We start from the raw sequence: 13,834 nt of genomic DNA, 5'->3' as shown, positions 1-13,834 counted from the left end.
CATTTACGGAATATCCAACAAGTATATCTCTTGGAAACAACAACCAGACAATAACAGTGATGGCCCTTCGTCCAACATATTTTTGGCAGCAGATTGTCTTCTGATTCCCCATTCTATTTGGCAGCAGAATGTGTTAGTGTTGGATGTCCAAATGAGGTGTGAGGTATCTTCTATTTATACACTTTTTTGTGGGTGAAGAGACACATCCAATGGGATTTTTGAGCCTACATTAAGCTGAAGCCGCCCTGAACAATTTACATGTGTGGTCATAAATTCAAAATCACACTTCTGCTTATCCAAATGAGATGATCTTTATATCAATCTTGGACCTCTCAAAAAGAGGAATCCAATGCAATCATCATCTCCATCAAATGAGCTGTCTTAAGGTGGAATTTGGCCCTAGTTTCCAATTTTAACCAAAATTCATTAAGAACGCCCCCTTGAAGACATTGATGATGGAAGCAGATGAGGATAGCTGAGACCTAAAAGAATGCTAGGGTTTGAATAAAACCCTAGGGAGACATTTTTACAAGCTAGGGTTTGGGAGAAACCCTAGTTGTGGCCTTCATATGAAAAAGGCATGGTATGATTCAGAGTTATTTATGATATGATGTGAACTATAAGATGCCATTTAGTTATTCAATTGATAGATTCAGAGAAACCCTAGTATGATATGAATGGTGAGAAGCCCATAATAGATTCAAAGAAACCCAAGGAGAAGGGTATGCAATAGATTCAGTCGCCATCGTATACATTGATGGTTGGACTTGGCTATCGATGAAAGAAGATAGAGGATACAGGTGGAATTCATGAGGATGCATCTCTTCTACAGACGATATTGATATATGATCGATGGACAGAGATGCCTCTTAGCTAAGAGGGAGTTGTGAGCCTCCTCCAATCTACATTAAATATAAGTACTTTCAAGACTTACATTATTTCTTTATATCACTATTCTTGTGAATTTATTGGTGATTCTTCCCGCACGAGTATTTTTTTATTTTGTTTCACTAACTTCTTGGATGAGGATGTGATCAATCTTGAGGATCATCAAGATGCAAAGTAGTGCAAGAAGGGTTAGCTCCAAGAGGAAGTTGGTGCAAGAAAATGAAGAAGCCTCTCTTACATCTAGAAAAGAAAGACAGCCCTGCATCATCACTAGGTACACTTTCATCATGATTATTTACTTTTCCATTATTACTCTTGCTCTTGTTTTGCGGTCACATATATATCTGATGAAAATGAGGATTAAGTCCTCTATATCAAGATTGAGGAAGATGTGGAACCATCCCATAATTAGAGTTGCACTTAAAAATGGACAAGAGCTCAAGACCTCGAAAGAAGGACCGCAATCTCCTTTGGTTGATATCTATGATAGAAGAAGCTTCCTATTTAAAGGATGTAGATTGAGTGCAATAGTCTGATATGATATTGGAAATAATACATCTTTCATGCAAGGACCATTCTTGATGACTAAGATGTAGTTGTGTTTGATGCTTCCAATATGGTTCAAACTATGATAAGAAGTATGATGAGATCCTAGCTCTTGTTTCCAAATGCACGTGAAGTAAGCTTCCTCTATGGAGCAAGGAGCATATTTGCAATTATCTTAGGACTTGAAGTGGCATGAATAGTCGACTCATGATTACAAATTGAAGGAAGTCCCATGTGGACTCAAGTTAGTCATATCCTTCTGGCATGCCTGGAATGATGGACACTTGATGTGGACAACAAGCTCTCTTCAAGGTTGCAAGTATGCTTCTGATATTTGGTTTTATATGCTAACAATTTATTTCGGAAAAAATCAAGATCATCTCAACATTCAGTGCCAGAGGGAGTTGACTCTTGAAACCAAGATAATCCACTTCTTGAGATTAGAAGTGTAACATAGAGATGATGAGGACTTCCTTGTCGAGGGAAGTATGATGTCAAAGACTTGGCATGATGATTTACATTAAGCATTTGAGAGAGCCTAATTTTCGTGTCTCTTATCTCTTTTTTTTTCTTGAAAGACTGAACATTTGTATAATTGCTTGATGAAGAACACTTAAGAAGCAATAAGAAAACCTTCAACATTCACAAGTAATTATCAAGATAGAGAAATCAAGCCTAATCTCACTACACTTGATTTCTCAACAATCACATTGGCAACAAGGTGGGCTATTAGGGGTTGTTGGCTGCCAGCTGGAAGAAGATGATTAAGAGAAAAAATCTCCTAGGGGTACCCACTCTGTGCTTCAGATCTCTCTCTAAGTCTGCACATCTCCAAATCTTTCACCACGAAGCCTCTGATCTAATTTTCAATGTTCTGATACCATGTGAAAATTCCATGATTACAATTACTAGATATTATTCTCCTAACTGTTAGCAGTTTATTGTTCACAACAATTAACGAAAAAATCACAATTGCAATCGTCACCATAAATGCACTGTGAAAAATAAAATCGAGAACTGAGAAATAGATGGAAACATAATAAAAATCGACACAATTATTTTGGACTAAAAAGTCCCCGAAACCACTCCCTAAGGGCAAACCAGTGCAGCAATTGAGGGTTTACTTTTATTATGCAGCAAAATAGAGATTTACAACTGTTGGCCTCCTGGGCTTGGCTCTAGAAAATTATATCTCAACTAGGAAAATTATTTTTCCCTCTCCCCGACTCAATCTAGCCCTCACTGGGCAACTTGCAATCCCTGGCAAATTCGCTCAACCAGACTCAAATTACACCTTGTTGCCTTTGGATAAATCGATTTGCCCTTAAAACCTCTCTAGTTGAGTCGTCCTCCCTATTTTTACCTATGGAAACAATTTGCTAGCCCTCCCGATGCTAGATCCAGGCAGTAGCAGTTGAATCAAACCTCTCTGGGCAACTCGCACTACAAAATTCAAGGATAATTTTAGGGGCGAATGTTCGCCCTTTGGCGAAATTAAGGGGTTTTAAATTTTTAGTGGGCGAATATTTTGTATCATAGTACATTTTTACAAATCACCTCAAATAGCCCACCTTATTTTAAGGGAGAGGGTAAAAAAGGTAAATTTAGCCCTTGAAATTAGGACTTACAACCTTCCATTCGCCCATTTTCAAGAATAGGTTTTATTTAAGTGAATCCATTCGCCCATTTTCAAGAATAGGTTTTATTTAAGTGAATCCTATGGGCCAAATACCATATTTATAAAAGAGGTATAGTAAATTAATAAAAATATAAATAAATGAGAGGTATGGTAAATAAATAAAACATTTTTTATATTTACTCCATAAGTCACCTTATATACATGTAAGGGTGTAAACAAATAAAAATATAAGTAAAGTGGAGGTATGGTAAATAAATAAAACGTCTTTTTATACTTACTCAAAAGGTATGGTAAATAAATAAAAATATAAATAAACTAGATGTATCGTAAATAAATAAAACCTCTTTTTATATTTAGTCCATAAACCTCGTTCTATTTATGAAGGCTCAAGAAAGAGGTTTTATTTAAGTGAATCCTATGGGCCAAATACCATATTTGTAAAAGAGGTATGGTAAATTAATAAAAATATAAATAAACGAGAGGTATGGTAAACAAATAAAACATTTTTTTATATTTACTCCATAAGTCACCTTATATTTACGAACACTCAAAAAATGGGTTATATTTAGATGAAACCTATGGCCAAAATACTATGGGACAAATACCATGGACTAGATTGTTATTAATACCATGCAAAAAACCATTATTAACCCTAATATTAGAATTAATAAAAATAAAAATGGCACATGGTATTGACCCATGGTATTCACCAAAATGGCACATGGTATTGACCCATGGTATTCACCTGGAATGTAGCCTATTTAAATGGGGGAATTAAACCAGCATGTAGCCTATGCTAAGATTCACTAGGACTTTACAAAGTTTTATTATTTAGTGAAAGACTCGCCAAGATCTTACAAGATTTTATAATTGAGTAAAATATTCGCCATGCCTGGTGAGAGATTCGCCAAAAAATTATATATACATATTATATTATTGATAAAATCGCCTTCCATTTTTCCTATATACCATGGAGATTCGCCCATTTATTATATTTATAAATTTAGGGGGGGTTCTTAAAATTTTCCCTGACAAAATTCAACCTTTCTAGTGGAAATTTTGGCTTCCCTTCCCTACTGCTGGAAACTAGAAAACCACAAGGGATTTTTTGTTGCTCTTCTTCAGTGGCTCGAACATCTGCCTTGCAAATTCACTGCCACTGTGATATTCTTGCTTAGTGTTTCACTAAGGGAATATCGTAATTTTGCTCAACTTTGGCATTTCGCATTATTTCACTTGGGAAAAGTGGGCCTTGCAGACCCATACATGCTTTTTGGCCTAAGAGGCACTCCAACTATAGTGCTCAGCCAAATATTGTGGCTTTGGTGGAATGTGAGGGTCACCCCGAAGCCATTTTCAACCCACATGGAGAGTACGCTCTCATTGGCTCGAAGAAGGTGGGAGAAAGTCGATGTGAGCCCACATGGGCAACCTTGGAGGTAATTCGATAAAAGAAGGGAGAAGCTCTCATTTTGGTTATCATTCATCATTTCAGAATTTGTCTTTGACAAAAGCATGCTTGAGCAGTGAGCCAAGTCTGCATGTGTTGTTCAGCACACCAGGTATTTTCGAGCAGAAATCCCATCCCTTGCTTCGATGGACCTCGAGTGCCAGCGCTAGGAGGGAGTTCTTCTTCAGCCCAATGCATACCAACAGCAAGAGGTCGATTTACACCAGCAGAGAGAGCCACAATAGCGCAAGGAGTGCGCAGTCACTACTAGAGACACACCAGGAGTTTGTGGAGTTAAGGGAGTCAAAGATGGAAATTCAATGGTAAGGCTTGAGGAGCCTTCTAATAGCGTTTGAAGGCATTTTGGGGCATATTAGCACCAGAATATTCATCAGGTCGAATTTCCTAGTAGGAGAGCTAATCAAGCCCAAGGAGGTCGAAATTCTAGGGTCAAGCATTAGCCAAACCCTTCGTGGGTTATTATGGGTTGTTTGAGTAGAGGCCAGAGTTGAATTCCCGGAATTTTCTGAGCAGTAGAGAGGGCTCTAGCAGCACTTCATTTCAGGCTGCAACACCATTTTCTAGGAATTACAACACAACAGTTGGGCCGAATTGTTAGAGCTTGGAGGAGGGTGACTCAGGGATCATTGTGGGCTTTGCTAGCTTGCTAAAAGCAAGCCCAGGTGCACTCATTCTAGAACCTTGATTGTACAACTTTTCCATTAATAAAATGAGTATACAACGTTGTTTTGGAAGCATTTTCATGCTCTGATTATTCTGGTTTTATGATGTGTTTGTCTATTTTACTTTGAATATGTACTGTTAATTTTCCCTTAAGGATATTACAATGGTATCAGAGCTCATAGACTTGGCACAGCCTGTGGGAGCAGCGCAGTGTATGACACCGGAGGATAGGCAAAACGTGACATACCAGAGGCAGAGGTACAAGAGCAAAGAACGATAGTTAGAGATCACCCCTGATCCTGTGACTATAGAACCAGAGGTAGAGGAAACCAACATGGGGGATAACAAAGGAGACAAAAGGGATGAGGAGAAGGAGTTTGCCCAACTCCTACTAAAGGCAGTGCAGGATTTGTCCTGCAACATTGAAGGAATGGGCCAGTGAAATAACAATGGCAACAAGGGTAAAGGAGTCCAAGGGGATTTCCACTATGGAGAAGGGTCTAGGACATCACACCACCATGCATCTCTCCATGCCAACATGGCATTGGTCCAAAATACACCCCCTAGATCCACCATTCATACGTTCCTACAATCTGGAGTAGGAGGGCAACCAAAGCAGGAGGAAGCACCCTATGGAGACTATTTCCTGGAGTATCATTCTTATGGGCCTGAATTTGGGAGGTCCATCACTTTCAAAGATTTATGTCAGTTGAAGGGCAACAACAAGGCCAAAGGACAGAATGGAGGAAATTATATGCAGGGGACAGATTTGCAACACAATGTGGGGAGGCTATTTCTCCCAACAATCGATGTGTCCTCCAAGAGCTCGGCCAAGGCCTAGGTCGAGAAGATGGATGTTTATTTCCAGCTGAACCAAATGACAGACAGTGAGGCAAACAAGATTGCCATGTTGCATCTAGAAGGGGAAGCCCACGACTGGTGGTTCCATGGATTGACCACGTTGGGACATGTCGAAGTGATGAGCTGATGGATGAGTTGAGGGGGGCAAAGTTCTTTTTGAAGATTGATCTGCGGTCGAGGTACCATCAAATCCGGGTGAGGGACCAAGATGTCCCAAAGACAGCATTCTGGTGCCATTATTGCCACTTTGAGTTCCTGGTTATACCCTTTGGGTTGACCAACGCACCTGCAACATTTCAGTCATGCATGAACCACGTGTTTCGTGGGCAATTGAGGAAGTCCGCGCTAGTGTTCTTTGACGACATACTGATTTACAGCCAGACGTGGGAGGAGCATTTACAGCACCTTGAGACAATACTGCATATTCTGCAGGAGCAGTAGTTCTATGCCAAACTATCCAAGTGCGAGTTTGGGCTAACTGAGATGCTCTACCTTGGGTACATCATTGGGGAGGATGGTGTCAGAGCGCATGAGGAGAAGATTAGAGTTATTTGGGATTGGCCAGAGCCCCAGAATGTGACCGAGCTGAGGGGGTTTGTAGGCATTTGCACTTATTACAAGTTGTTCGTGAAGGGCTTCTCACAGTTGGCTGCACCCCCCAAAGACATGATGAAGAAGGGGGCTTTCGAGTGGACCACTATAGCAGAGAGGAAATTGATCACCTCAAGGAGGTCATGAGTAGATGTCCAGTGTTAGCACACCCTGATTTCACTCAGCGTTTCTATTGGAGTGTGATGCATCAAGAGTAGGTGTGGGGGTCGTATTGAAGCAGGGAGGGCACCCCATAGCATTCGAGAGCAAGAAACTATTGCGCCGTGAGCTACTTTACTCCATCTATGACAAGGAGATGTTGGCCATCATGCATGTGTTTGCCAAGTTCAAGCAGTATTTGGTGGGGAACAAGTTCAAGGTCAAGACCGATCACAATAGCCTCAGGTTCTTTTTGGAGCAGAAACAGCTAAAGGGGAGGTAGCAAAAGTCGGTGAGTAAACTACAGGTGTATGACTTTAACATCGAGTATGTCAAAGGGAAGCACAAAGTAGTTGTTGATGCGTTGTCTAGGAGACCAGCCACCTTGTCCTTGATGAGCATTGCCCCGAACTGGAAGGCATAGTTACTGTTGACACCTAATCATCAAGATTGGGTAAATATAATGTAAATAGATAAATAAGTAATATGAACAGTCATCGAGAGATGAAGTGAACAGTCTCTCCCTCATGTATATAATGAAGACCTACCTGAAGGAATAATACACACGAATCAATTTTGGTTGAGGAGTTATTGCCTGGTCTGACATGGTATCAGAGCCAGCTCCCAAAATAGTTGTAACGCGCATTTGCCTACTGCTCTCTATCCACTGCCTACTACTCTTTGTCCTCTCCGCAGTCGCTGTTGTGTGCTGTACGCTGGCCTGGTATGCATTGATGCTCCTCATTACAACGCTGCTCGTTACTATGCGTTGATGCTGCTCCATATCCAAAAACCTTTTTCGTATTGTCCAGAGTCTGAATGAACACGGCTATTTGCATGAACCTTCCCCGCAATTTTCACCGTCACTCGGAGTTATTCCTACTCTGTCTTCTATCTGCTGAAAGCTGTTCTTCGCTGCCACTCAACTTTAATTTTAGATTCTTCTTGAATCTCAAATCTCTGTGCATCTGAGTCCATCGAGGTCCATAGGCTGAAAGGAGTGCCCTGTATTGTACCTATGCAAACTTGCAATGCATTGGAGATATGCATTGAAGCAGTATGGGAATGCCTCTATCTCTATGCGCGTTGTTTCTTGAAGGTCATGTGATGAATCTTGCAGAAAGGAATAACGCTTGAAAGGGTCGTTCTTGCCTTGGTATATGGTGGTCGTTCATACCTTGCGTTGAGTGCAACATGCAGCGACTATATCAGCAATTCAATTCAGTCACAGTGCATTGAATGTCGTGAGTTGAAGACTATGAGGAGAACTCCTGTGTACGTATGCTACTAGTCTTGAAGTATTAAAAAAAAATGCTTTGACACTATATGGTTCTCCATGCCATTTTTTATATTGATTTGAAGTATGCAAACTTAAATATATGTTGACCAATCGGACGGTGCATGTGTGTTGGGTATATGAATAATATGATGGGTTAAATATATGGTATGAAATGGAATATAATGGAGTAAAAAAAAGGGAAAGACCATGACGTATATATGTGATGCTTTTCCATATACCATAACAGCACATGAATTCGTTGAGCTCTTAATGGACATATATTATATTATATAAAATTACCATTGGGGTATATGAAAGGTATATGTTGGAGCCTACTTTTTTTTAGTTAAAGATTTTTGAAGACATAACTAATCATTTTTATTCCAAACACATCAATCGATTGTTGCAAATATTATAATTATTTTGAGGCCAGATTAGACTATACAATGGATTCAATCATATCTATTGTGGGAATAGTTCTCATTAGCAAGGAGAACTATCATGAGTGGTCCCGGATGATAAAACACACCCTCATTTTCAATGAGTTGTGGAAAGGAGTGTGTGTCAGAGATGAAAACAATGAACCAAAACAGCCTACCTCAGACTAAGAGCTTGTCATTTGGGAAAACAAGAACAACAAAGCTTATGCATTAATTGCAGCATCTGTAAATGAAGAGGTGAGTCGCCATATTTCATCATTTTCAACTGCCTTTGAAGCCTTACAAAAGTTGAAAGAACTCTATGACTCACATTCTGCACTTGAAGTTGTTCAACTCATGATTAAACTCCACTCTTGAACTGCAAAATAATGATCCTCTTGCTCTTGCATCTGAAGTAAAGTCTATAATGCATGATATCAAATCCACTAAGGTTGAATTGGATATTCCTCTTATCGCTTTTCTCAAGGCACTTTATCCTACTCCAATTATCTTGAGTCATTGCAAGCAAATGGAAATCTCAAAGATATCACCTTTGGCTCTCTTGTGAAAAAGTTTGTTGAAAGAGAGAAAGCTTTTGGAAAGAAGACAACCCCTGAATCTTTTGAAGAGGTTGTGTGCCTTGCTCATAAAGAAAAGCATCCTGCTAAAGATTCTTCAAGAGGAAGAGGTGGTCGAAGAGGAAGAGGAAGATATTTCAGAGGCAGGGGACAGACACTCTCAAGGAGAAAAGGCAAATTTGCATTGCATATGTTGCAAAAGAAATGGATCACATGATGCCTATACATGCAAGTTACCATGGGACAAAATTGAGCAGCAAAGAAACCAACAGAAAGGTAAAACTGATGATACAGACAAAGGTAAAGCACCTAAATCCGCTCACTATGTTGTGGCACAATGTAACATTGGAGTAAATGAAGATTTATTTAATGCTTCACTTGCTTCTTGGAAAAATGATTGGTTGCTTGATTCAGGAGCAACCTGCCACATGACTCATAGAAAAAAAAAATTGGAAGAATTTACTGACAATGTTGATGGAGGAGTATACTTTGCAGACCAATCAAAAATCAAGCCATCAAGGCTTGGCACAATCAGGCTTAAACTGCCTGGTCTTCCAGACTTTTTTTTGCATCATGTTCTATATCTCCCACATCTCAAGAGAAAATTGTTGTCCTTGGTCCACATCCGCCAGCAAGGTCACTCCATTCATATGTTTGATGGCAATCTTGAGGTAAGAAAAGTATCTGACCACTCACTTGTCATAAGGGGAATAGAAGAAGAAAGGCTTCTCAAGCTGCAAGGAACCTCTGCTCGTGCACAACATTTCTCATACAATTCTCATCATGAAGAAGGTACACTTCCATCAAGTTTATTATGGCATGCTAGATTTGGAAATTTGAACTATGACAGCCTCCGCTTGTTGAAGAAAAATGGTGTTGCTGGTTTGCCTACAATTCCTAGGAAACTCAAGCAATGTGATGTCTGCATTCTAGGAAACCATAGCAAACAGTGTTTTCATGATTCACATTCAAGAGCACTTAGAAAACTTGAACTCATTCATTCATATTTATGTGGTCCAATGCCTGTTCCTTCTGCAAATGGAAATAAATATATGATGACATTTATTGATGACTACACCAGAATGTGTTGGGTTTATTTATTGAAGAACAAATCTGATGCTTTTCAAACATTCAAGAACTTTCATAAATGGATTGAAAATGATGCACAATCTCATATTGGGTCTATTCGCACTGATAATGGAAAAGAATACACATCAAATGAATTTGAAAACTATCTTCACCAACATGGGATCAAACATCAAACAACTATACCTTATAATCCCCAATAGAATGGTGTAGCTAAAAGAATGAATAGGACAATCTTAAATATGGTACGATCCATGCTCTTCTTCAAAAATGTAAAGATAATGTTTTGCGCTGATGTTGTTCTATGTGCTACATATATAAAGAATAGATGTCCATCTAATGCTATTAGAAACAAGACTCCATATGAAATGTGGTATGGGCATGTTCCTTCGGTAAAGCATCTCAGGGTCTTTGGTTCCACCTGTTATGCCTTGATACCAAAGGTACATAGAAACAAACTTGGTGCAAGAAGTCGTAAGTGTATCTTCTTGGGGTATTCAAACACCTCCAAAGCATACCGTCTCTATGATGAAGTAAATAAAAAGTTTGTTGTATCTAGAGATGTAATTTTTCTTGAATCATCCAAAACTGACAATGTTGTTGAGCGGCAACTTGATCGCTTGGATAGATTCGCAAAAGCAAAATCATTTCAAGAATTTGATAATCAGATTCCACATCTTGAAGGGGGGATTCCTATACTAGATCAACATGTGGAATCTTCTTCTGAAGAACACTCTCCCCTGCATGAAACTCCAACAACGGATGATGCTTTAAGTGATGTGATTAACAGAATTGGGAGACTCAATCTTGATTCAGTCCCAACTCAATCAGCGAAGTAGCCTGGACCATCTGAAAAAGGTCCCCAAAAGTGCTGAAAAAGACACTTGAAAGTGTTCATCCTGATGAGGTTGGAAAGACAGGAACTAGAAATTCAAACCGGCAGAATGGAAGTGATGTGGATGACTCTAATTCACCCGTTGATATGGATGTTTCTTATGATTGTGAATTGAACTTGTCTACAGATTTTGAACCAACTTCCTTCAAAGACGCTGCTTCTCATGATGAATGGAAAGAAGCGATGCAAAAGGAGTATGATGCCCTCATAAAGAACGGCACTTGGAAGCTGGTTGATCCTCCATTAGGAACCAAACCAATTGGCTGCAAGTGGGTCTACAAGAACAAGTATAAAGCTGATGGCTCACTTGACAAGCACAAAGCTAGGCTTGTGGCAAAAGATTTTGCATAGAAGGAAGGGGTCGATTATGAGGAGACTTTTGCCCCCACAGCGAAATGGGCTACCATCCGGACACTCTTTGCCCTAGCAGCTCAGAATGGTTGGAAAGTCCATCAAATGGATGTAAAAACGCTTTCTTAAAAGGAGATCTAAAAGAGAATGTTTTTATGTCTCAGCCTGAAGGATTTGTTGTGAAAGGACATGAAAATAAAGTATGCAAACTTGTATAGTCCTTGTATGGCCTCAAACAAGCACCACGAGCCTGGTATGAAAAACTAACTGAGCATCTTCTGAAACTCAATTTCAAACATTATGATCTTGATGATGCAACTTTATTTGTCAAGAAAGTTGGCAAAGCAATTGTATATATTGTGGTATATGTAGATGATCTTTTGATGACGGGGAACAATGAAAGCCACATTGCATCCATAAAGAAGGAATCGGGGAAAATTTTTGAAATGACTGATTTGGGCTATGTTCATTACTATCTAGGCATTGAAGTAACCCAACATCCGAAATCCATATTTCTTTCTCAAAAGAAATACATTGGAGATCTGTTGAACAGGTTTGGCATGACAGAATGCAATCCTCTCACTACTCCCATGGAACAAAACTTAAAGCTCACATCTATTGAAGGAAAAGAATTAGAGGATGCAACAAAGTATAGACAGCTTGTAAGAAGTCTCAACTACCTAACTACAACTAGACCAGACATTTCATTTGTTGTTGGAATCCTCTCCAGGTTTATGCAAAAGCCTTGTGAGGGACATTGGTCTGCTGCAAAAAGAGTTCTAAGGTACTTGAAGGGAACTCAAGACTTTGGAATCAAGTATACACAGGTGGACAACTTCAGCTTGATAGGATACTCTGATTCAGACTTCGATGGAGACAAAGAAACTAGGGTATCTACTTCAGGATATGTTATGAGTCTTGGATCAGGAGCTGTCTCCTGGAGATCACGCAAACAATCAATTCCAGCAGATTCCACAACAGAAGCAGAATATGTAGCAGCAGTTGAAGCAGCAAAAGAAATTGTGTGGCTCAAGGAAATTCTTGAAGATTTGCAGGTAAAACAAGTACAATCAACTCCACTCATGATTGACAATACCTCTACAATAAAGTTGGCCAAGAACCCAAAGTTCCATGATCGAACGAAGCACATCAATACTAAATATCAACTGATTCGACATCATGTTGAGGCCAAAACAATCCATCTCCGTCATTGTTCCACTAATGAGCAAATTGCAGACATCTTCACCAAAGCGCTTGGAAGAGAAAAGCTTGAACGATTCAGAATGATGCTTGGACCCACCAACATCCCTTCAGATTAAGGGGGGAATGTTGATACCTAATCATCAGGATTGGGTGAATATAATGTAAATAGATAAATAAGTAATATGAACAGTCATCGAGAGATGAAGTGAACAATCTCCCCTCATGTATATAATGAAGACCTACCTGAAGGAATAATACACACGAATCAATTTTGGTTGAGGAGTTACTAACTGGTCTGACAGTTACTAGTTGAGTACTCCAAGGACAAGTTTGCATGTGAGATCCTTGATGGGTTGGTGACAGATGATCGGTATCGGGTGATGAATGAGGTGATCTACTACCGAGAACGGATTTACTTGGTACCCAGCTCCCCACTAAAGGAGAAGATTCTTCAGGCTGCCCATGATTTACCACTAGCAGAGCACCACGGATTTACAAAGACATATCGGACCATCAAGGAGCGCTTTGCATGGAAGGGCCTCAAGGAGGATGTTCTAAGGCACATCTGGGAGTGTGACACATGCCAGCGAAAAAAGGGAGAGCAGACACACCCCGTTGGTCTATTACAATCGCTTCCCATTCCGAAGGGGAAATGGGAAAGCATATCGATAGATTTCATTACCAGGTTGCCCACCGTACAAGGAAAAGACTACATCTATGTGGTGGTAGTTCGCTTGATGAAGTATGCCCACTTCTTTGTCATTCCAGCTCAGTACTCGGCCTCACAAGTGACCGAATTTTTTTTCAAGTTGGTGTTTCGACTACATGGTCTCCCCAAGTCCATCATCAATGACCAGGGCAACAAATTCATGGGTGGGTTTTGGCAGGAGTTATTCAAATTGGTGAGTACTGAAATCACCCCGAGTACCAGTTTACCACCCACAGACGGATGGACAAATGGAGATAGTTAACAAGTGGCAAGAGGGCTACTTGCATAACTATGTGACAGGGCAACGGAAGGCATGGATACGATGGTTGCATTTGGGGGAATACTGCTACAACACTATGCATCACACACCTATAGGTATGTCACCGTTTCGAGCTGTATATGGTTATGATGCACTGTCTTTCGCTGACATTATGTTTGGAGACAGCAGGGCCCCTAGGGCAAAGGATTGGATACAGGATGGCCAAGACATCTTGAG

At 40.0% G+C, this 13,834-nt stretch overlaps 1 protein-coding gene across 1 annotated transcript in view; it reads right to left on the bottom strand.

The window, feature by feature from the left end:
* LOC149153420 (xanthine dehydrogenase 1-like) overlaps window positions 1–13,834 on the bottom strand; it is a 362,995-nt gene that overhangs the window by 184,277 nt on the left and 164,884 nt on the right. The window lies entirely within an intron of this gene.

Source organism: Pinus tabuliformis, chromosome 9 (genome assembly GCF_031772625.1).
Source record: "Pinus tabuliformis cultivar Carrire ecotype Pingquan chromosome 9, CPIR1, whole genome shotgun sequence".
Lineage (NCBI taxonomy): Eukaryota > Viridiplantae > Streptophyta > Pinopsida > Pinales > Pinaceae > Pinus > Pinus tabuliformis.
The sequence above is the reverse complement of the archived record's forward strand: the minus strand, read 5'-3'. Positions and strand labels throughout refer to the sequence as shown.